This window comes from Polypterus senegalus, chromosome 9 (assembly GCF_016835505.1).
Source record: "Polypterus senegalus isolate Bchr_013 chromosome 9, ASM1683550v1, whole genome shotgun sequence".
Classification (NCBI taxonomy): Eukaryota; Metazoa; Chordata; class Cladistia; order Polypteriformes; family Polypteridae; genus Polypterus; species Polypterus senegalus.
Window position 1 is genome coordinate 109,009,767 of NC_053162.1, and position 21,474 is coordinate 109,031,240.

Below are 21,474 nucleotides of genomic sequence, written 5' to 3' on the forward strand. Positions count from 1 at the left end.
TAATATGTAATTGTCCATTGTCCGCAGAAATCCGTGAACCAGCGAAAAATCCGTGATATATATTTAGATATGCTTACATTTAAAATCCACGATGGAGTGAAGTAGCAAAAGTCGAAGCGCGATATAGCGAGGGATCACTGTACCCCAAAAACAGCTTATAGTGGAGTAGGAGGGATTGTGAAACCAAGGCTGTCTGAAGGGCATTTAAAGATTTTGGTCCAGAATGATGTTAATTTGCTGCACGCTCAAAACATGTGGCCCAGTGAGGCTGGAACTTGACTGTAGCGTTTGCAGGTTGGACCTTGCCCTCGAAAAGTTTGACAATTTTAAACGAGAGAGATGCATTCGATATATAATTTTGAGTTAAATAATTGTAGGCTTTGTGCATATGGAGCTCGAATGAATTCTGTGCATCGCTACTTTCCACTCCTTTTCTGAGACGTTGAGTGAGAGATCCTTTTCCCACTGTACTCTTGGATCTTTGAAAGGGAGGACTGTAAAACGGTTTTATATATTACAGAGATGCTGTTTGAGTCCTCAAGACTTATCAATATTTTTCCCAGCATAGAGGCAGGTGGGAGATTAGGAAAATTGGATAGGTTCTGTTTAACTAAGTTTCTAATCTGAAGGTAGTGAAAGAAATGTGTTGCTGGTAAGTTAAACTTGGACTGTAATCGTTCGTAGGATGCAAAGACGTTGTCTATATACAGATCTCTTACTGATTTAATCCTAAATGTTTTCTAGACATTAAAAACTGCATACGTTTGAGAGGGTGGAAAATGGTGGTTCTCGTGCAGAAGTGCCACAGATGAAAGCTCCTCTATCTTAAACTGCTTCCTACATTGGTTCCATATTCTGAGTAAGTGAAGCACAATTGGGCTGTTAGTATATTGGCGATAACTTGTTTCTATTGGGATGCAAAGGTATGAATGTAAAGAAGTAATGCAGGATTTTATATATTCATGTCCATATTTTTATAGTTTGTATATTTGCTGCACAGTAATAAAACTGAAAGTTAGGTAGAGCCATGCCACCTTCCTCCACAGGTCTTTGTAGGGTTACCCTTTGGATATGTGGATGTTTTGAATTCCAAATAAATGAGGATATGGTTGAATCTAATTTGTTAAAAAAAATCTATTGATGTATATTGGAATGTTTTGAAATAAGAGAAGTTTAGAAAGGATATTCATCTTAACAATGTTAATTCTTCCAGCTAAAGTGAGATGAATGGTTGACCATCTATGCAGGTTTTGCTTAATTTTTTCCATACAGACAGCAAAATTTTGTTGATAAAGAGGTTTATGTTTACTTGTGATGTTTACCCCTAGGTATTTAAACTGATCTGCGATGATAAAAGGGAAGGTGTCCAATTTAATACTGTATGCTTCAGAATTCACTGGGAAGAGCACACTTTTATTCAAATTGATTCTGAGACCAGAAATCTTTTGAAATTCTATGAGTGCTATTAGGACTACAGGCAAAGTATTTTGTGGATCTGATATATACAGTACCATATCATCTGCATATAGAGAAACTTTCTGTTCCAGTCCTTCTCTGATAATCCCTTTCTAGCTTCTCTATTGTGCTGTTCCATAGCATGACAAGTTTGTGTGATGGCAAGTCCAATAAATATTGCTTTCGATTTACACATCTACACATCTAGTTGTACTGCTGTGGTGGAAAAAGTTTTGACTGTGCCTCACCCAGCTAAACAAGCCGGCAATTGTTGCAATTTTCAGAGCACTATGTGATACCAACGTGAACATGTGTGTAAAGCAACCGACGTGACTTAGCTCCATAAACTGTACCGCATCATTTTTAGTCATAATGGCTGTTTTTTTGTCTTATGTTTCATTTTATGTTTCCAACGTCACTGTCAAAGCATCAGATCTAGATCCTTGTTTTAAAACTCTTCCTTTTTGTCTGAGGACACATTTTCAAGAAGGATTAATGTGACTGCTTCACGTGATCAATTGAGAGTATGTGAAACTTGTAAAATTATACAAAGACATGAGTGTGTATCTTTACTGCAGATTAGCTGAAGGATGTCTAAATGTAGATTTGCAATACATGTACAGGCTACTGAATAACACTAATTATTTAAGAAGAAATATTTGATTATTTATATTATTTGCAAAATGATACAGATAAAACAGATTTGTAAAACAGATACTATTGCTCTGTATTAAAACAAGGAGCCCCCATAATATTTGTGGACTCTGATTTGGCAAAACATATGTTAAGTTATGGTGAATTTTGAATGAGTGCAGTGATGTGAAAAAGTACAGTATATCAATAAACTCTAACTTAAATCAAGGTAACATCAATATTGAATCAAGACATTGTGACTCAAAATTGCATCGGGACATGTGTTAATAACTAGCCCTACAGAATACCCTAAGACAAAGACTGAAAAGGCCAGTCACACAAAACCCAAGGTGAATGGAGATTAGTGACACCACTACTACTAGTATTATGCATGTTATGCATTTCTGGAACAGATCCACTTATGGATATTGGAAAGCTTAAAAAAAATAATAAAATTTCATGAAATATCAATTTGGATTTGTATACCTGAAAAGATCTCTTACATTAGACTGTTACATTTAGATTTTTATTACTTGCATAGTACCTACAATCAAAATATACAAAATATATTCAGCATATTAACAGCTATAAACAGATATCATTTAGAAAAGCACCATAAAGTGCAGTACAAAGAGTGTGTTAAAATGTGTGCTGCAGCCCAAACTGTGAAGTTGGAGGACTGGATGCAGGTTAACGTCATACCCAGGACAAAGCAATTGTTGTTAAGGGTCTTGCTCAAGTACCCCCTTTACATAAAAATGAAAGTGATTTTAAAAGTTATTTTGTGTATTACATGCCATTTCTCTGTTTAACACTAGAATTACCAGAGCCTACGAGAAAACTTGTAAATGCGGCCCACCTTAAATCCATTCGCACCCCTCCCTCAGCATCTGTTGTCCTGTAAAATGTGCCGATTAAGACAAGCATCAAGCAGCCGGCTATTCCATCCCCCCACCCACCATCGCAGTTCAATTAGCAAAGAAGTTTCTCAATGCTCAGTGTTTATCTTCGAGTGAAGTGCTGGAGCTTTATTGAGTAAAAAAGTGCATCGTCATTTAGAATACATACATTTCATGTGTGTTCAGTGTCTTCAACCATCTGTGTAAAAACGCTAACAAACGTTAACACGTTTTTCATGTATTACTAATAATTGACAAAATGTAGACATGAAATGTATAATGTGTGAAACCTGAAATACAAATATGAAATAAACACTTTCACAAAAGGTACAAGTATAACAAAACTAGTGCACTTTTATTCAAGAATTTAACCGAATAAAAAAGAAAGCAGGTTATGGTAGGCGGTTGATATGACAGCTTGCGTGGTGCAATGCTAAGAACTGCTGCCTTTCAATCAAGAGGTCACAGTTTCTAATTCAGCTGCTTCCCAAATTTACCATTTTGAGTAGTGAGCTACTCTTGTTGTTTATATCATACAATAAAAAGATACATTTGATTTGTGTCTGTAAATTTATAGTACTTGTCAATTTTTTTTTTTTTCAGTTTTATTCTCTCACTCACGTTCAAGCTTCCACTATGTGACGCCAGTTTCAGATAAAGATGTGGTAGGTACAAACTTGTTTTGTTATACCCCCTTCTTTATTTGAAAACTGTGTCAGATCTTGTGCACGAACGAGACTAGGAAAACTGTAGACGTGGGTGAGTGTTGTCCGTGACTGAGAATGACTGTGGATGTGAATTGTTTTTATTCAGTTTTATTCTTGAGTGTCCTGCTCATGCTGAATTAGTATGCGCCTTCTGATCCATGATGTCAAAGCCACTCTGACAAAAAAAAAGAGAGACTTAGATATATATGACATTTGGAATAATTCATTTTATAACCTGTATTGTACATTTCGGAAAACGTTGTTGCACTAATGCAACATTATATTCATTTGCATACCTTCATGTGGTTGTAGTCATGACGTGACTGCGTTTGTTTTTGGTTTTTTTTTTCCCGATCTTGGCCAGTGTCCACATGTTGCTGCATGTTGGTATCTCTTTTCAACTCCAGTTACGCGCTATATATGCGGCTGAGAGAATAAAACTGAATAAAAAATAAAAAACAAAGCTAACCTTTGTAACGTAAATATATGACTACTGTACTGTTTTGTGTAAAGAGGTTGCATTGTGAAGTGAAGCAAAATAACACCATTTTTGGCTTACTGAGTAGATTACATTATGCAAGTTTTCAAGACAGCTCAGACTCATTCTTCAGGCAAAGTGTAATACAGAACCTGGAGTTGCCTGCATCAAAAGGTTGAAATGTGTCTTATTTTTTTACAGTTTTTTATTATCATACCTAGTTTAAAAGTACTATTAAAAAAAGCACATAAATAAAAATGAATAAAGAAGAGTTTTGAAGAAAAATTGATTCATTTGACAAATTTGTCTAGAACAACTAATGAATTGTTTTGTTATGTCCATGATGGTACTGATGTGTTTTGATAAGCTGCTGTGATAAAAAATTTGAAATATTTAACCTGGAGCCTGAAAATATTTATCTTTTTTTAATTTGGTTACTAGTTGTTTCTAGTACTGGCTAACAAAAAATATAATTGCATGTTTTTATGGAAATTGGCGATAACAAAGTTCTATGGACACAAATGCAGAACAAACAAAAGTAAAAACTGTCTATGAAGAACAATGTTCAACTACCATTTAGCCACTTCTCTTAACTGTATACAAAGGGTTGCTTGTCTTTTCCTCTAAAAAAGGATACGTCTGGTATGTTTGGAGTTAAATTTATTTTTTCACAATCATTGTGTACATTAATTTGCCACAGGAAATTGTGTTCTAAAGATAGATATTTTATCTAAAAAAAATGCCCGTGTTTGGACACCGAAAGGCATGAATTTAAGCATAAAACAAAACCCTTAAAACATACTGAAATAGTACAATTTGAAGCAGCAAAAGTTTCAATTTCAGAAAACACACCTTCTGCACTTCTGATGTATGCTTAGAACAATAAAAAGATATTAGAAATAATACATTTTATTCTGAAGTAAATATAGACTCTGTTCAGTTGTTTAAAGGAGAATGTCGAGGGTAGAATTTTCACGTAAACAAGGAAGTAAAACAGCACGAAACCAGGTAAGTGTCAAACTGTTTTTTGCAACACTGCCTTTAGAACAAAATACTTCAAAAACACTCATATCTAGGATGTGAAAATAAAATAAATGTTTTTTTGCAATTTCTATCGATCCCCTTCACCACTTTTTTGAAGCACCCCTGTAGCATCAGGCTACATATTTTATTCCTATAATTTTACAAAGTATGATTCTCTTTTTCATCTAATCTAAAATTTCTTGCAGTTTCTCATTGGTTTAATTTCGTTCAAACAGAAATGTGCCGTGATCACACAGAAATAAGACTGATACAAGAGAACACAAACTGACTATAGAGGGACAAGTATCAAAATCATAGTGAATAGAACATTTAACCTCATTAGCATTGCATTTTATTCTAAAAATACATGTAAAAAGCATTGCATTTTTTGGCATTAAAAATTTAATTTTTATTAAACCTCACAAGTATAATAATTATACCAGTATGAATAACAATGACAAAAAATAATAATAGGAAACGAACAATAATAGAAATAATAACAGTAATAATATCACTAATGATGCCAAAACAGTATATAATCTCCTTTGTGTGTCCTTTGTGTAGTAAATCTTAAAGCACAGTGAAAGACATATTCCAGTGTCACAGCCTGGACAATAATAGCATGTTTTTGTTTTCTTTTTGAATAGCACACTGCTCAGTTACAAGTTGGATTCTATTTATTTTCTGTGAAGGTACAGGTGCTGGTCATAAAATTAGAATATCATGACAAAGTTGATTTATTTCAGTAATTCCATTCAAAAAGTGAAACTTGTATATTAGATTAATTCATTACACACAGACTGATATATTTCAAATGTTTATTTCTTTTAATTTTGATGATTATAACTGACAACTAATGAAAGTCCCAAATTCAGTATCTCAGAAAATTAGAATATTGTGAAAAGGTTCAATATTGAAGACACCTGGTGCCACACTCTAATCAGCTAATTAACTCAAAACATCTGCAAAAGCCTTTAAATGGTCTCCAGTCTAGTTCTGTAGGCTACACAATCATGGGGAAGACTGCCGACTTGACAGTTGTCCAAAAGACGACCATTGACACCTTGCACAAGGAGGGCAAGACACAAAAGGTCATTGCTAAAGAGGCTGGCTGTTGACAGAGATCTGTGTCCAAGCACATTAATAGAGAGGCAAAGGGAAGGACAAGATGTGGTAAAAAAAAAAAAAGTGTACAAATAATAGGGATAACCGCACCCTGGAGAGGATTGTGAAACAAAACCCATTCAAAACCGTAGGGGAGATTCACAAAGAGTGGACTGCAGCTGGAGTCAGTGCTTCAAGAACCACCACACACAGATGTATGCAAGACATGGGTTTCAGCTGTCGCATTCCTTGTGTCAAGCCACTCTTGAACAAGAGACAGCGTCTGAAGCGTCTCGCCTGGGCTAAAGACAAAAAGGACGGGACTGCTCTGATGAAAGTAAATTTTGCATTTCCTTTGGAAATCAAGGTCCCAGAGTCTGAAGGAAGAGAGGAGAGGCACAGAATCCACGTTGCTTGAGATCCAGTGTAAAGTTTCCATAGTCATTGATGGTTTGGGGTGCCATGTCATCTGCTGGTGTTGGTCCATTGTGTTTTCTGAGGTCCAAGGTCAACGCAGCCGTCTACCAGGAAGTTTTAGAGCACTTCATGCTTCCTGCTGCTGACGAACTTTATGGAGATGCAGATTTCATTTTCCAACAGGATCTGGCACCTGCACACAGTGCCAAAGCTACCAGTACCTGGTTTAAGGACCATGGTATCCCTGTTCTCGATTGGCCAGCAAACTCGCCTGACCTTAACCACATAGAAAATCTATGGGGTATTGTGAAGAGGAAGATGCAATACGCCAGACCCAACAATTCAGAAGAGCTGAAGGCCACTATAAGAGCAACATGGGCTCTCATAACAACTGAGCAGTGCCACAGACTGATTGACTCCATGCCATGCCCCAACTAAATATTGAGTGCTTTACATGCTCATACTTTTCATGTTCATACCTTTCAGTTGGCCAACATTTATAAAACTCCTTTTTTTGCATTGGTCTTAATTGATATTCTAATTTTCCGAGATACTGAATTTGGGACTTTCATTAGTTGTCAGTTATAATCATCAAAATTAAAAGAAATAAACATTTGAAATACATCAGTTTGTGTGTAATGAATGAATCTAATATAGTTTCACTTTTTGAATGGAATTACTGAAATAAATCAACTTTGTCATGATATTCTAATTTTATGACCAGCACCGTATATAATTAATAAAATATTTCCCAATAAGACTCTCTGGATTGAGTCGACCGCTTCTCTTTACAGGTAGTGTGGGCAGTGGATGTGCAGCAATGATTTGCTCTACAAACTGGCATGTAAAGTTTGCATGAGATACAGTTTTGCCAGGTTTTTGTTTGTATAACACAAATGAATTCCAAATGTACTTTCCACCAGATGATGAAATATTTGTTTGTAGTATTTCTTTTGTTGCTTCCACATAATGGGATAGAAAGTCAATTCTTGATCTGCATGATCTACACCGTCCATCATGCTACTGTAATTAACCAATGCACAAGCCTTCACAACCTGTTTGTTGCATTTTTCTTGTCCAGTGACTGTAGCCGCATTATGTACAGTCCTAAGAAGACAAACATCTTTCTTGCCTTTCTAGTTCAGTGCAAGCACTTTACTCATTTGCCAAGATACTAGTGCACCTCATTATAATTTAGCTCTGCCGAAGTCTTTAGGTATACCTCACAGTTGGGACACACTGTTCCATATGTGTTAGTCTTTCTTTGCGGCAAGATGTCAAAAAACTCTAGTAAAATATAAAAATTGGTTACACAGTAACCATGATTCAGCAGAGCATCTATCAAAGTCTGCACAAACGACACAGCAATGCCATACTAACTGTATTTCTGATCAAACATTGTCCTTTCCCTTTGTACAGAACCCAATTCCAAATGTATCCTGTTTTAGATTCAAAATGCTGGAAAAACTTTATGCCAAATCTTGCACTTTTTGATGCAATGTACTGTATCCATGACAGTCTGCCCTTTTAAGCCATGAGACTTTTATCAATGCTGACATCACGGTCCGGAATGTAAACATTCCGAAATGTTGCTACAATGGCCAGGTATATCTCCCAAATTTTCTTCAGTTTGGGTGCTGGATAGAAGCTAATTAAATGGAAAGGCTCACTTATGGGATTCACTCTCGACACCCTGGAGGTACAAACGAAACAGGAAATGAAAACAAAAGTCAGTGCCACTGCGAACAATGCTATACATCTTCTTTCAGACACACTGACACCAAATACTTTCAGACAACAATCTGTTCAGTAAAAATGTGCTAAAAATGCTACTCGGGCTCTTTCACATGCCTGCATAATGCTTCACTATGACTGTAACTACAATGTCACTTTTCTTTTTATTTTTTTCCTTTTTAGTTATTCTGGTGTTAGTTAAGACTATAGTGTGTGTGCATGTGTATTTATTTAATAAGCTTCTGTAAAAAGCCATGCTATCTAAAATTACAAAATAGATTTGTTTTGCTTTATGAATCAATGGAAAAAGAACTTGGTGCACTACAATTTTAAATAAGAAGTGCATGATGAAGTCATACATAACAGTGACATCAAGGGAAAATTGTTGGAATAATCAAAATGGCCATGGCCATGCAAAGCTAAAACAAAATAGTGGTGCTGATGAGAAAAACAACCAACCAGATAATGCTGTAGTGATGTGACCATCATAACAATACAATATATTGAGGGGTGCAAAAACATTTAATAAATCTGAACATAATTTTATTTATTTAAATTTAGCCCCACTACATCAACTTACATTGCTGAAGTTATATCTAAATTAAATTCATCTATTTGCCACCTATAGGATAGTGCATAATCTAATTATGCAGATTTAGATCATCTAGATGACTTTTATTTATGCAGGGACGATTCCAGTTCGGCGCAAAGACGATTCTTCATGTTGTCAGCACACACACTTCTTGATGGTCCAGGATTTTTCGGGTGAAATTCTATATAATAAACTTAATAAGTTATAGCATAATGAAAATTGCAGAATTAGATCTGGACCACCCTATAGGCCCTGCCCCTACTCTACTGATTAAGACTTGTACTGATAAACTTTCTGCTCCCATTTCTCACTTTATCAACTGTAGTTTTTGCACCTGTGTTGTTCCAAATGAATTAAAAACTGCTGCTGTAACTCCGGTTTTAAAAAAGCCTGGCTTAGATCCATTACAGCTAAAATTTTATCACCCAATCTCTAATCTTCCATCTATGGCTAAGATCTTAAAAAAAGTTGTTGCTACTCAACTCATTGATTCTTTAAACTTGCATAACCTGCTTGAGCCTTTTCAATCTGGATTCAGAGCCCTACATAGCACTAAAACTGCTAAGGGAACCAATGACTTACATATAACCACAAATTCTGGGATGGGTGCTATTCTAGTTCTCCTTGACTTAAGCGCAGCATTTAATAAAGTTAACCATAACATTTTACTGTCCCCACTTTCAGCTACTGCTATCTCTAGTGCTGCTCTTTCTTGGTTCATATCATACCTCAGTAATAGTCAGTATTATGTCTTCATTAGGGAATACAAATCTGCCACTACTTAACTCATACAAGGTATCCCTTCAGTTCTAGGTCCAATCCTCTTTAACATATACAGTATAAGTTTCTATTAGGTGAGTAATTTGTTAGTATGGTCTAAACGTCCATTGCTATTTCGATGACACACAACTTTATATAAGTGTTTATGCAACTGCGGCATCTTCAACAGTTGCACTGACTGATTGCATTTGGGAAATCAATTACTGTATGACAGCTAATTTTGTACAACTTAATCCTGATAAAAAAATCCTATCGATTGGTATCAAATCTGTCTTTTCTACCCTTCGTGGCATAAAAATTGATGCTGATGGAATCCTGGTTGAACCCTCAGCATCAGTCCGTAATTTGGGTGTCATCTTTGATCAGTTCCATACTTTCAAACCACACATTAGCTGAATAGTACATACAGCTTTTTTCATCTTCGCAAACATTGCTAATCTGCATTCTTTCCTCAGTGTGAAAGATAATGAAACACTGATTTATGCTTCCATCACTACCTGTCTGAACTATTGCAATGCATTGTTTTATGTCCTCCCAACTAAATGTATCAACAGATTACAGTATGTTCAGAATTCTGCTGCTCGTTTACTTACACACATTAAAAAAATCTGCTCACATCACTTCTGTCCTCTATGATTTGCAATGGTTGCCAGTTTCTTCAAGAATCAAAAATAAAATTATTCTCATCACCTTTAAAGACCTTCATGGTTTAGGCCCTCATTATCTGTCTGAGCTACTGCTTTCTTACACTCCTGCCTGTGCAATAAGATCATCGAAAGCTAACTTACTCAATGTACCTAAATACAGGTTAGTAACTATGGGTGGCAGAGCTTTCAGTGTGATGGCGCCTAAAATTTGGAATGTTTCCTCTGCGAGGAAAAATCTATTATTTGTTTCAAACTCATGTTAAAAACACATCTTTTCAATGAGTATTTTTCGTTTTCTTGTATGCAACTTCTAGTGTCTTGTTAATGTGTTTTGTTGAATTGCAAAGTGTCCTTGAGTATATGAAAGGCACTACATAAATAAAACTTATGATTATTATTATTATAATGCAAAAGCAGTAAATGCGGATCACAAAACTCAGTTAAAAACAATATGGTTCTTTGTAAGGTCTCAAAATATGTCCACTTAGGAAGGGAAGGTTACATTCATTGCCAGTATAAAATGACAGCAAGACACATTTAAGCAAATGTTAAAAAGGCTTATCAACACTTTTACTTACTCAGAATGTGATGAAGCTCACATTTCTCCACCCGCTCCCACGAACTGTTACAAGTGCTGAGTGGTGTTCAATTCTTATTGCCTGCATAACATTCTGGTATATGGCACCTGCTCAGCTCAAAAGTGTAAGATCACAGACAGCACAGAAAACACTAACAGCATCAAGTGGCCATCTTTTACAATCATCTGTAAGACATGAACAGGATTATTAAAGACATCAGTCACTCAACATAGTAGCATTTCTCACTCCTCCTTGCTGACAAATGGTACAGGACCATTATAACTTTCACTAACAGTTTCAGAGATTGTTTCTTTCCCCAGATTGTTACTAAACAGCCATCCATAGTAACAAATGTAGGATATGTATCTGTCTTTCTTTTTCTTTCTCTTTCTTTCTTTTGGCTTCTCCCGTTTAAGCAGATCATCTGTCTCCATCGATCTCTGTCTTTGACATAATTTTCTGCCTTAACAACTGCCTTCATGTCCTCCTTCACCATATCCTTAAATCCCCTCTTTGGCATTCCTCTTTTACTCTTGCCTGGGAGAGTTTCATACTCAACATTCTTTTCCTGATGTATCCATCATCTCTCCTCTGCACATTCCCAAGACATCTTAATCTAGCCTCTCTCACTTTAATACTTTATAATATACTCATTTCTAATCCTCTTTACTTTGAGCGAAAAATCACAGCATCTTCAACTCTGCCACTTTTAGCTGTACCTCTTATCTTTTCATCAGTGTCACCGTCTCCAAACCATACAACATAAATGGGTTGCACTACTGTTTATAGACCTTACCTTTCACTCTTACAGTTACTGTTCTGTCACAAATCACTTCTTCATCCAGTACACCCTGCCTGCACACTCTTAAAAATGCAGCATATGAATATTGTATAGAAGTATGCATTGCATTCAATGAATGCTGTTTTTTTAGTGCATCTTTTGTTGATATTGCATTACTGTCACTATCCAGAGGAGACCTGCAAGTAAGACATCATATTATATACACATGACAATAAACATGAACATGAAGAAAACTCTGGCCCTAAATGTTGGGAAATCTCAAAAAACAAATTTGCATTTACAAGCTGCATGAAACCACAGTTCTAGAAATTTTTTGCACAGCACTTCTTGACTCTTTTTAAAAGGCAGGATAACACAAAATTTTGTTTTCCCAAAAGCAACACAAATACACTATTTTCCAGCATTTGTACAATCTCATGACCAAAACTCAAGTAAATTATTGCCTATAAAAATTAACTCTAATTAACTAATCTATTCTAACTAACTAATGGTAGCCAAAGAGTGAGCCATTACTCGGCAGAACTGCTGACTAGGTCTGGGTAAAAGTATTGATTTCTTGGTTAATGATAGTTTTTGTTTAAACTATTCATTATTGACTTGTAAAGTCTCAACATCAATTTTGTGAATCTCTACCCTGCTCTATTACTATGCGTAGATTTTTACTTATCATTGTTTTTGGTGTCTAATCCAATAGAGCCTGTTAAGCGTGCTACAAAGAACATATCTGACATTTCATTCTTTCTTTATAGTTCTTTTCATGATGCCCCTGTTTGAGACAACAAAAACATAAACCTTTAGATTTTAGAAAGTCAATTCTACCTTTATGTTGCAGTTCTTTGATTTTACTACATTCAGCAAGAGTATACTGGCTACTGCAGAAAACACAAGGCTTTTTTAAATGCACAGACAGCAGTTGCAGTCCTTTTGACCAAGATTTCTCAAATCCCCTTTTCAGCTGCTTCAGAAATACTTTTCGTAAAAATACTTCCTGATCTCAGTTCACACTTCAGAGGAGACTTACTCTTGTCTCACTTTTTGTTTTTTCTCTGTGCTACCATAGGAGTCATTTCCATACACGGGATGCATCTTTATCCTGTCAGTACAAAAAGGTAATTAGGTGGTCAATATCTGCACTTCTGTCTTCTCTTTCTTGAAGTTTGCCATTTATCTTGTAAAGAATATGGGAGCTTTGAGAGTATTGTAGAGATATTTGGATTGCAGTTGAATGCTTCACATCTCCCTGCACTTCCTATTGCGTCCATACAGGTATCAAGAAAGGTTGCATAATCTGTCAGGGCGGCTCCATCATTCTACTTCATTTGAGGCCATTTCAATGCTTTATACATGTATGCATTGGCTATGAATATTTGGTCGCCATAGTAACTTTCAAGTTGCCTTCCCTTGATGGCACTCATGTGCAGCCTTTAACTATCTCCTGGGCTGGATGTCTGGTGCACTGGATCAGGTAATTTAATTTATCTTCAGGGTTCTCTAATACATCGCATACAGAGTGATCAAAGGCCCTGATGAAATCTGCGTAAGCCAATGGGCCGACTGAAAATAAAGGGACCTGTCCATGTGGTACTTCACCACATGGTGCACGGTATCCCTCTTGCCTATCTCTTTTCTGGGATAAAATCGTAATGGCTTCGGCTATTGCCCTCTAATTTTTGGTTTGCTTCTCCATGAGCTTACATATATCCCAAAACTCTTGCCTGGCTCCTTGAGCAGCAGCACCTGCAGTTGATGTTGGTGGCGGCTCACACTTGACTGCATTAAGTCTGAGCTCTCACAGTCTTTGAAAAATTATATTGAGTTCTGAACGTGTAGGCGTGGCTATCGAAGAAGCTGCTGCTGCAGTGGTTGTCTGTGATGACAGAGGGCGACTTTTTACTTTTAACTTTGCGTCTGAGCTTGAGCAGTTCTGGATTAAGTACTATTTTGATCTCTCAATTGTAATCCGCTAAGGATCCACTAACCAATCATTAACTAGGCTCTGTGTTCTGCAATTTTCATAAATACATTTCATTGTACTCTTCACAAATTCATTCAAATCCGTACATTTAGAAGCAATGTGCATTTTCGATTCGTTATCTCTAGCTCCTTGAGATGAGCTTGCACACATATCGAAGGCTATTTTCATACAGTTCCAGTACTACAGAAAAATTTGCAGGATCACTTTTAGGGCTTTTGATTCTAGACATGAGATCAAAAAGCTGTTCATGCCCACTCTTGAGAGCAAAGTGTATTCAATTGATCCTCATTTGATTCTACACTTGTATCTCTTTTTGTGGCTTCTCTTCAATTCCATTTAGCCATCTTGCAAATGCACTAGTAACTAACATTGTTTCCAGGCGATGGTGTCACCACAGCTGCCACATCACAATCAGAACGTTCAGTCTTTTTCAGGCAAAGGCAAGTGAAATTTCTTTATCATGCCATCAACCAAGACAATTTTCCACGATGCCTTTAAATTCTAACAGTCTCTTTGAGTTTGGGAACTGCACCTTAAACTTTCAAATCCAGACAAGCATATAAAAGAGAAGAGCATGGTAACTCTATAGCTTGGCTCTTTTTCTTTCACTGACAAATCTTCAAATTGTACTGTCCAGTCCAAAACCTACAGATGGCAGTTTTCTGACAAAAAATTGTAGCCATGTTTACCAAAAATGATCAAAGTTCTGCAGCTTTAGTTAGCTTCATGGGATTCCGGAAATACCTTGACATGTTGAAAGTGATTCCACAGACAAAATATCTTTGTTTCTAAAAGCTTTAGTAAAAATTCAAAGTAAAACAATTCACACAAAAATAGAAAAAATTGGTATTGCAAAGTAAAAAAAGTTCTAGTTTTAAGAAAAGTTCTGTTTAAGGCTTATAAATCTTGTTTGTTTCTGGAAGTTTTCCAATACATTTTGAACCATTTTTAAACAGTCAGAAAACAAACTGCAAATGGGTCTTTCAGTCCATGCTACCAATCGGACTAATTCTAAACACACACTCACTTAATTAACAAACTGCATTACTGATATAGCTAGAAAGTTCTGTCTCATATTAACATATGGGGGGGATGTATAGTTATAGTTAGTTATACCATAATCCATAGCTATGTGAGAAAATTATACTATATTCAAATTAAGCAAACACTAATAGGACTAACCTTAAACATTAACTTTCTTATTTTGGGTCTTACAGTACGGAAAAAAGAAATCTGTACTACCATGCACAAAATGGCTTGTCCTCATCAAATTAAAATCGGCACTTTCGACCCTTCAGTCAGATACAGTATGTGGAATTACTATGGATTCAAACATTATGTTGGTAAAGAAGAACTGGATAAGCCATAAGCAAAGCCATAAGTAAGCTGGGCAACTCAGAAGTTAGGTATTGTGGAAACACCACATTTGAGAAATCATATACTGCAACATCATCCAAAAACATTAACTCAGTCTACATTTAAATGAGTAGAACGTAAACTACCTACACTGGAGACAGTATTTAATTTGCCTCGTGCCCAAAAAATAATAGCAGTTTTTATCTGTAAAGATATGAGACCCTACACTGTTGTTGAAAACAAGTGCTTTAGGCAAATTATACATTTTTTGGAACCATGGTATACTATTCCAAACATGAATCAAATGAGTGAAGTTATTGTATCTAGGCTTAATGAAGATCTTAAGCAAACTATAAGCACATCTCAGGTCAGCAGAGAGAGAGTATCCCAAAGCTGTGACAGCTGAACATCCATGGCAGCAGATTCCTACATGACAATCACAGGTTCACTACATTTACAATGGCTGGTCACCTGTGGCAGTTCTGTTTCTACATAAGAGCACTACATGCCAGTCACACGAGAGCAACTTTGCGGTCTTGTTGATAGCGCCACTGTATGAATGGAACATAAAAGACTAAGAACCAGCTATCGTGAATGACAATGTCGCTAATAAGATTTGTGTGGTGCATCTTAAGAAGCTACTTCATGTCAGCTGTTCTGTGTACATAGCTCAAATTGACATTGAAGGTTGTTCTGAAAATTCCAACCATTCCTCTCTTACTCAGCTAAGTGAAACGCGTTGCAAATTTTTTCCACCACAACAGCACAGCTAGTCTTGTGCTTAAAGTTAAGTAAGCTTAATATTGATGTGATCACACTATGGAACAGCGCCAAGGAGGAGAGCAGAAAGCGTTTTGGAACAACAGCCAGCCACCTCAGAAGCTCTGCTTTCACCTAAGTGTGAAGGAATGAAAATGACCCCTGCACTTTTAGAGAAACTGATATAAAAGTGTCAGATGATGTTATTATTTCATACAAAAAATGTAGCTCAAAGTGCTTTATATAATGAAGAATAGAAAAATAAAAGACACAGTAAGAAAATAAATTAAGTCAACATTAATTAACATAAAATAAGAGTATGGTCCGATGGCCAGGGTGGACAGAAAATAGACCAAAGGAAATACCATCAACCTGTTTCAACACTTGGAGTATACAATCATGTTATCAAATATGAATTGTGCATAGCTCAAAAAAAAGGACAGAATAATAAGCACTCAGCAAAAGTTCCTCCACAGTGCAGCTGTTGATTACACAAGCATTTACAAATGTTACACAATAGGAAAAGGATTCAAGGTGATGGAAAGAAATAACTGGTACCATTTTCTACTACATCGCAATAGATATGGCTCCCATAGCTGTAGTGGACCACAGTGGGTTTAAACACCTCATTAATACCCTCAACAGAATATATATACACTGTGCCATCATGAAACATTGTTCCCAAACTGCGGTGCCCAACATGTACAAAACATGTCGAAAAAAGGTACCTGCTGAAATGAAATCTGTTCAGAACTTTGAAGCCACATCTGATCTTTGGTCAAGTAAGAAGATGGAGCCATACTTGAGCTATATCTAAACTAACAAAAGGCAAAGCCCTCACTGACTCACTCATCACTAATTCTCCAACTTCCCGTGTAGGTAGAAGGCTGAAATTTGGCAGGCTCATTCCTTATAGGTTACTTTACAAAAGTTAAGCAGGTTTCATTTTGAAATTCTACGCGTAATTGTCATAACTGAATCCTACTTACGTACATATATACGTCTATAGCCTGCAGCTCAGTCACCATGCGAGGCGGCGTTGCGTTCCCCCATCCCCATGCCTCCCACGTAAATTGGCTGCCTGCCTATATAAGGCCGTCCATCACACCGGTCTCTTCATTCCCTTTCTTGCATAGCCACAGTATTCATGTCTCCCAGCTGATAACTGCAGCCTTTTTAATTTAATCCACGGCTTCTCCGCTGTTTTATTGTTCATTAATTACGATTATAGTTATTGTGTAGGTATTTTAGACTTGGTTTACTGTTCAGGTACCCATTTCCTTTACCGTTCCAACCGTACCCCCATTAACATGTCTACCAAGGTGATCACCATCGATCAAAGAACTGTCACTTACTGAGTGGTTTCCATGCCCGGACATGCCGCCTGCCTTTTCCATTCTCTGTGTTACATATTGCACGGCCATATCAGGCTCACTCTTAAAATCCGGAGGAACATTGTGTCTTATGTATTGAATGACTGGGACAGGTTCAAGATGTGGACTGATGTCAGTACAGGAGATAATTATACTACACAGGAGCACTATAAGAGTGAAATGCTTAAGCCCTTCACCTATGCTTCTGTATGTGAGTTGATGGCTGCCGCTGAATTGTTCGGTTGTCGCTTTCAAGTGTACCGAAACGGCCAAATATTTTACACCTTTGAAGAACCGCCAATGCCTCTTAAACATCTTAGATTCACAGGTGATGATTTGAGTAGTGGACACTTTGATGTTTATGAATGTTTCAACTTTCAAAAGCCGGATGCGAAGTTATCGATGAAACCGGTTGTATGCTTACAACGCTTGACAGATGACGAATGTCACTTCAAAACAAGTCCTGCAAATACTAATGTAATTGAAACAAACCACGAAACTCAAACCGATTATGACAGCAGCAATCCAAGCTGTGATAAAACAGTAAAAAGTAGGCATGTCAGAAGTCGTGGTACATTTTCTGATGCAGCTAGACGGAAACAACTTTGTGACGCTACCGCCAAATACTCCCAGAAAAATCCACAAGTAAGACACACTTTAGCTAAATACTCGCAGACATCCACAAGTTCATAAAGACGCTGTCGCTAAATACTCACAGGCAAATCCACAAGTTCACAGACATGCTGCCGCTAAATATTCGCAGGCAAATCCACAAGAATGCCTGTTAAACATCTTAGATTCACGAGTACCGATTTGGGTAGTGAACACTTCGATGAATGAAACCTGTTATCTTTACAACAGTTGACAAACACAAAATGTAACCTGAACACAACACGTCCTCCAAATACGAACCTGATTGAAAGAAATAATGATAATCAAATCCTTGATGACAGCAGCACTCATAACAGTGACAAAACAATTACATTGACAATCATGTTACGTTATTTTTAAAATTTTTCTTTTTTTCATAACTTATGTAACACACTACTTTTCCGCTGCGAAGCGCAGGTATTTTGCTAGTGTATGTATGTATATACACACACACACACACACACATACAGTTAAGTCCATAAATATTTGGACAGAGACAACTTTTTTCTAATTTTGGTTCTGTACATTACCACAATGAATTTTAAATGAAACAACTCAGATGTAGTTGAAGTGCAGACTTTCAGCTTTAATTCAGTGGGCTGAACAAAAAGATTGCATAAAAATGTGAGGCAACTAAAGCATTTTTTTAACACAATCCCTTTATTTCAGGGGCTCAAAAGTAATTGGACAAAATAAATAATTGGAAATAAAATGTTCATTTCTAATACTTGGTTGAAAACCCTTTGCTGGCAATGACAGCCTGAAGTCTTGAACTCATGGACACCACCAGATGCTGGGTTTCCTCCTTTTTAATGCTCTGCCAGGCCTTAACTCCAGCGGCTTTCAGTTGCTGTTTGTCTGTGGGCCTTTCTGTCTGAAGCTTAGTCTTCAACAAGTGAAATGCATGCTCAATTGGGTTAAGATCAGGTGACTGACTTGGCCATTCAAGAATTTTCCACTTCTTTGCTTTAATAAACTCCTGGGTTGCTTTGGCTGTACGTTTTGGGCCATTGTCCATCTATATCATGAAACGCCGCCCAATCAATTTGACTGTATTTAGCTGGATTTGAGCAGACAGTATATCTCTGAACACCTCAGAATTCATTCGGCTGCTTCTGTCCTGTGTCACAACATCAATAAACACTAGTGTCCCAGTGCCACTGGCAGCCATGCACACCCAAGCCATCACACTGCCTCTACCGTGTTTTACAGATGATTTGGTATGCTTTGGATAATGAGCTGTTCCACGCCTTCTTCATACTTTTTTCTTGCCATCATTCTGGTAGAGGTTGATCTTGGTTTCATCTGTCCAAAGAATGTGTTTCCAGAACTGTGCTGGCTTTTTTAGATGTTCTTTAGCAAAGTCCAATCTAGCCTTTCTATTCTTCACGCTATTCTTGATAGCCTTTCTATTCTTGCAGTGCACCCTCTGTATTTACTTTCATGCAGTCTTCTCTTTATGGAATACTTGGATATCGATACTCCTACCCCCTCAAGAATGTTGCTCACTTGGTTGGCTGTTGTGAAGGGGTTTCTCTTCACCATTGAAATGATTCTGCGATTATCCACCACTGTTGTCTTCCGTGGACGTCCAAGGGCCTCATGTATAAACGGTGCGTACGCACAGAAATGATGCGCAAGAACTTTTCCACGTTCAAATCGCGATGTATAAAACCTACACTTGGCGTAAAGCCACGCACTTTTCCACGGTACCTCATGCCTTGTCGTACGCAAGTTCTCCGCTCGGTTTTGCAAACTGGCGGCACCCAGCGTCAAAGCAATGGTACTGTTCTTGTGTGATTACTCATTATTTTCATGACGCGGCTTTATAAATAGACTGAAACTAACCGCATATTGTTTATTAGTGTAATGCATCTGATTGTAATTAACTCGTAACAATATAATGGTCCAGGGAACAGCCATAGTATTCCAAATACCATAACTGCTTTAGCGTTGTTACTCTCACTTCTATTTCTTCTTCGTCTTTCAGCTCCTCCCGTTATGAGTTGCCACAGCGGATCATCTTTTTCCATATTAATCTCACTGCACTCGGAGTATTTATATCACTGTATCTGAGTGTGAATCACAGCAGCAGCTGATCGGAAAGAGAATTATCGGTATACGGCATTAAGCACACACTGTCTCTGCCACTACAAAACGTTTTAAAGCCTTTCCTGTACGGACCTCGCGGTTCAGAAACAGTTTAAACCCAAGAACTTTAAATGCACTCAATCAATTGCTCCTTGTAGAACTGTTTGTACTTATAAGTACAATCACCCCACTGTAAACTTGCACTACAGTTATAATATCTCACAACCTGGGCCACTTTATAAAGCGCGTATTTACATATGATGACGATATTTTTAAGGTGAAATGAAGCAAAATATGTTTGTTAAATTATACACGTAAAACTTTAACTTCATTTAAATAATATATATTCTTCACTGGAAGTGTCGTGAAGGATAGAATAATTAAACATGTACTACGAAGATATTTCAATGTTCCTTAAACTTTTTAAAGAATCGGCGCTAAGCTTACAGATGGCTTAACGTCTATTACAGAGCTGATTGTATGGCGATCGGTTACTTGGGAAAGAAAAGCAAGGACTCTTGGGCGTACGTAATATATATTGAATATAAAACAGAAAGAGAAAATAACAACACAGCTAAAAACGCAGCGACAAATTTCGACAAAAGATAAATGCTTGTCACGAGGCTCATGAAACACATGTTTAATAATGTGCTTTAGCTCCTATCATCATGAAAATGACATCACGTATACATCTCAGTATTTTAGTTATTCAGAGAGCTGTAATATCACAAATGTAATCGACTCTGTGTCCAGTTGGAGGAAGAGAGCCAGTTTAAGAAGCAAGTAGTGATTCACACACATAGATCACATACGAGTAGAAGATCAAATACAAAACAAAGCATTTAACGTGCTACTTTAATTACGATGTGATTTGAGAAACTGGTTAATTAAACGATTTTAAGATGAAGTTTATGATGTTCTATTTTAATGACAAAATAAACTACGTGATTAAAGTGGAAATGTCGAGATTAAAGTTGACATTTCGTGCTTTTTCCCCACCGTGTGCCTTTTTTCTCTGTACCCTAATAAGCTTTCATATGACACTCAGACAGTGGGCTACAACTTTCTTTTCACGGCGACTTTGATATGTGACTTCTTTTTTATTTCCGGCACTGTGCGATTTTGTGAATGTGAGCTTTCAAGTTTCTCCAACACCCTATGTCACTCGATCAACTTCCTTTTGTTGATTAAACCACGGCTTATTTGAACAAATAGTATGTTTTTCCTTTGCCTCCACTTGGTATTCGCTGAAATTCTTATATTTTCCCCGTGCTTTTCCCATTGTCTTTTCACAGAAGGCTGAGCTTAAGGGCGATTTATATTGATTTGCATATTCAAATAGGTGTAATTCTGGGAGGATTTGGGGCGTTACATAATGCGCGTGCACGGCGTTAGTTTTCACGCTGATCGGGATTTATGT

At 37.0% G+C, this 21,474-nt stretch overlaps 1 protein-coding gene across 8 annotated transcripts in view; it reads right to left on the minus strand.

Moving 5' to 3' along the window:
* cebpg (CCAAT enhancer binding protein gamma) overlaps nucleotides 1–21,474 on the minus strand; it is a 191,445-nt gene that overhangs the window by 152,688 nt on the left and 17,283 nt on the right. For 2 of the 8 annotated variants that reach the window (XR_005634932.1, XM_039763570.1), the window contains exon 2: nucleotides 11,048–11,232. The exons of 4 other annotated variants lie outside the window; for them this stretch is intronic. The gene's annotated coding sequence lies outside the window, so the exon portion shown is untranslated. Of the gene's footprint in view, nucleotides 1–7,429; nucleotides 8,410–11,047; nucleotides 11,233–11,843; nucleotides 12,026–21,474 lie in introns of those variants that run through there. 2 more of the 8 variants (XM_039763572.1, XR_005634935.1) reach the window with 2 other exon arrangements.